We start from the raw sequence: 4,477 nt of genomic DNA, 5'->3' as shown, positions 1-4,477 counted from the left end.
GCGTTGTCCTGAAATAATTGCATGGTATGCATTCGCCGTAAAGCCTTTTTGAAATCTGACAAAGCATCTGAATTACCAAGAAGTTCATCTTTAAGCCAATGTATAGTACTTGTATTTTTATGAATGTTTATTATGACTATTTCTGTATTTTGAATTTGGCGCTCTCCAATTTCACCGGATGTTGTCAAGTTAGGTCGCTAGCGGAACGCCTGCGCCAGAAAGGATGTCACTTGTTAGATATTATTGCACCATTGAAGCTAGAAGTACAAGCATTTCACTACACCCGCAATAACATCTGCTAATCACATGCATGTGACCAATAACATTTGATTATTTGACATAAAAAATTGACTTGAAATATTGCTCAGAAAGCAACACATTTGAAGTTTAGACCAAATCCCAATTGAGATGTTGTGGAAGGACTTGAAATGTGCAGTTCATGCTTGAAAACCCACAAATGCCCTTGAGTTAAAGCAGTGCTGCATGGAAGAGTGGACCAAAATTCCTCCACAGCAATGTGAGAGACTGATCAATAACGACAGAAAGCATTTGGTTGGTTTTCATAACAGCTAAAAGTGACACAACCAGTTACTTGGATAGTGCTTGGGCTCTCATCGAAGAGAGAAGTTTGTTCGGCTCATCTAGCTAATCCTTGCTCGACATCAGCATAGTGTAAGGGGGCAATTACTTCTTCACACAGGGGCATCGGGTGTTGCTTAACTTTGTTTATGGAATAAATGAAATAAGTATGTTATTGTTGTGTTATTTATTAATTCAGGTTCCCTTTATCTAATATTAGGCTTTGGTTGAAGCTCTGATAACATTCAGTATCAAAAATATGCAAATGTAGAGAAAATTAGAAAGAGGATAAATACATTTCCCCAGCACTGTAAGTGTGAAACATTGCACTGGGTACATGTTACATGAAATGCAATACACATGACATAGCTTAAAGAAACTACACGAAGGAACATATATATTTGCTCCTTTGCACTTTATAACGGAGTGCAATGGAGCAGAATGTTACGTTTTCTCTTTTCAAAACTGGTTGAATGGTTCAATTTACATTGTAGGTACCTGAAACTTACCACCATTTACCACACATGAACCAGAACCCCTTACTTCCAACCAAATGAATTCGAATTTTCAATAATTTAGTGCAGGCTCTTTTTGACTTTGAAGTCAAAAATCTTAATTTCAGTTTAGATTTGTTTTCTTTCTTGATTCTGTGCAGCTGTAAATCAAACAAATAACACATTTCATCAAATTTCAACTTATATTAGAAATAGTGAATCATGCAAGGGTGCCAATATATTTGACCACATCTTTATATTAGTAGTCAGTTACTAATAGCAAATACTGTTACTTAGGGTTACAAAATTCCGGTAACTTTCCCAAAATGTTTTGGTTTTCTCTTTCTGGAATCAGGATGGAATAATCAGGAAATATGGGAATTGTCCAACTGTGATTTCTGGAAAACCTGGTAATTTTGGGGAAGTTACCGGAAATGTGCAACCTTACTGAAGTCCAGCTCAATGGATCTGAACAGAACATACTCCAATAAAGTGCCAGAACAATGTTGTCCACACAGCACAGCCACAGACCCGTTACTGTGCATAATGCCACACCTTTCAACATGTGGGGAGCCTTGGAGGCATTCAGCAGCCTAGTCCAGTCTGGACACAGAGTCACATGTCACCTCTGCACACACCCTCACCCCTCCATGCCCACTCTCTGTACCCCTACTACTTCTCTGACGTCTGAACTTCCTCTCCTCATCAACTCTCGACTCCCCAACCACCATGGCATGACCGGCCAGTGGGTTACACTCCTGACCCACCATTTAGGAAACACTGGATTAAACAAAGGACTGAATTCTGATTGAAAAATAAATAGAAGCAGCACCTGCAGAGCTGCAGTATAGAAAGTCTCCTTTGTCTGTCTAAAGGGCGGAGTGGAGTGGGTAAGGCAAGACAAATGGGGCCAGTGTGTGTGTGTGTGTGTGTGTGTGTGCCTCTGCGTATGTGTTTGTGGGTGTGTGTGTGCGTGTCTGTGTGTGTGTAATGAAACTGATTATTTCTATCTGTCAGACAGGACATCCTGCTAACAGTTCGGGCCATATGGGGCTGAGGGCTGTGATGGGATGAACACATGCTGTGTTTCAGATGAATAAATCTTAGCTAAATAAATCCGTTGTGCCTTCATGAGTTCACTCAGCAGATTCCTTCATCCTGGCCTCATTTCAAATGAAATGATTGGAGGTTTAGATTTAGATTTGAGAACTGGGAATGTAGCCACGTGTTTATGTTTAAGGTGTAGAAGTGGTGCAGTCTGTTAGTTGTTCCAAGGTGTAGCCCTGGCATCTCCCATATTGGGTAGAAGATGAAAGTAGCCTAACGTACTAAAAGTAGTCAAATAGGAGTTTGTTGGTCTTAGCTTGCCTGGTGTGGTCTGATCCTCTAGGTCTAGAGTGGAAAAGCTCTCAGACAGATGACAAATTAACCCTATTTGAACAAGAAGGTAGGGTCACTGAGCGTAGGGTATACCACTGTGGATTCAGCTGTATCCTCAGTCCAGAATGGATAAGACCCAGTTCATTGGCATTTTGGTCATAGAGAGCGAGAACCGGCCCACATCTACAGACTGATACAAGCATGCACGCACGCACACACACACACACACAAGCGCGTTCACCCGAGGGGCAGGAAATGGCTCTGGAAATGCATTTAGGATTTGCGGAACCAGCGAGTGTTGATTTTACATGAGCTTGAGTCAGGGGTCTGCTGGAAGGTTTGTAAGTGTGTGTGTGTGTGTGTCTCTACATACCGTTTGTACACTGAACAAAAATATAAATATAATGTTTGCAATGTACACTGTACACTGCACAGATCTGCTAGCTACATTGCCACCAAATATTCAATGACATTCTAATCTGCCTCCCTGCTAGGATGTGACTGTCTGGAGCTTTTGGTGAAAAACCTATACATGGAGTCTCTGGTACACTGCCATGTCCTATGAGAAGTTGGTATGTGATTGAGCCAATAACTTGATGGTAACTTAGCAATAACTAATAATAACTTAGTTCTCATTGCAGGGAAAGAGGGATTTCCTGTACTCTAGTTGATTATGGAAGGGATGCCTGTCATATTGTTCATGAATCATAGATATTGTCGACAAAACCGCAGTCTTACCACTTAAAACAATACTATAGTATACCTTGGTATAAATACTATATCACATACTGGGTGGTTCGAGCCCTGAATGCTAATTGGCTGACTGACAGCCGTGGTATATCAGACTGTATACCACGGGTGTGACAAAACATTTATTTTTACTGTTCTAATTATGTTGGTAACCAGTTTATAATAGCAATAAGGCATGAGGGGTTGTGGTATATGGCCAATATACCACAGCTAAGAGCTGTTCTTATGCACGACGCATCGCTGAGGGTCTAGTCACAGCCCTTAGCCATTGTATATTGGCCATATACCACAAACCCCCGAGGTGCCTTATTGCTATTATAAACTGGTTACCAATGTAATTAGAGGTTAAGTATACTATGATATAAATACTATAGTATCACTGTAGTGTTTTGCAGACTTTACTGTTGTATTCACTGCAGTACTTTTGCGGACGTTCATTGAATACTGTAGTATTAACTCTAGTATACTGTAGTATTTACAGCTAGCTATAGTATAAATAGTGTAGTTTAAGAAAACTGTAGTATATGCTGTGGTATTCATTGTAATGTTTTTGCTGACATTACTCTGACATTGAAGTTGGGGGCTTTCTCCTTGAGGAAACCTACTGGAGAAACACTAAAAGAGAACATTTCCCATAACCTGTAGGTAGGTAGGACTGGGGTCTGAACGGGGAGTTCAGAGCTTCTGCTCTTTTCTATAACCTGTAGGGAACACAATATATGATCTATACTTGGCATGTAGGTTTCTCACTTATGTGTAGCACAAATTGAGAATGGGGAATGGGAATGTGCAGGTTAAATGCAAGTTAAATACTGTAGTATTTACTATAGTTAAAAAAGGGTGCACACATGTACTCACCCCTGAAATAGCCTGGAGGTATTCAGACCACACACAGAGCAGAGTTCTCTCTCTCTCTCTCTCTCTCTCTCTGTTTGGTTGAACATGCTGAAATGAACGCTTCAGGGCCCATCACTAACTACAATAGTTCTACCCATGTGACCACCCACACAGGACGAAGGATGTTATTCTTTTTTATCCACGCCTCCAGTGTTCTCATGTCCTGAGAAGAGCACAAAATCATCCCGCTGCCATTGCATTTTTATGCCAAAGAACAGCACAACATAGAGAGAAGGAGATGTGATGCATTTGTGGGCTAGGCATTGACTGTAGGCCTACATACGCATATAGTTTGGTGACTGAGGGAGGAAGGCAATGGCTTGTTGAGGTGATTCCCTCTAGTGGCTATATGGGATAAGTAAAGAAAATGAAGCGCG

At 40.9% G+C, this 4,477-nt stretch overlaps 1 non-coding gene across 1 annotated transcript; it reads right to left on the bottom strand.

Moving 5' to 3' along the window:
• Positions 1-3,781: 3,781 nt before the first annotated feature.
• On the bottom strand, positions 3,782-3,834 carry LOC118937485. The gene has a single exon (XR_005034824.1). It is a non-coding gene; the product is annotated as a U7 small nuclear RNA (small nuclear RNA).
• Positions 3,835-4,477: the final 643 nt, after the last annotated feature.

Source organism: Oncorhynchus mykiss, chromosome 11 (assembly GCF_013265735.2).
Source record: "Oncorhynchus mykiss isolate Arlee chromosome 11, USDA_OmykA_1.1, whole genome shotgun sequence".
Taxonomy (NCBI): domain Eukaryota; kingdom Metazoa; phylum Chordata; class Actinopteri; order Salmoniformes; family Salmonidae; genus Oncorhynchus; species Oncorhynchus mykiss.
Note: the sequence above shows the minus strand (reverse complement) of the source record. Positions and strands in the feature narration are given on the sequence as shown.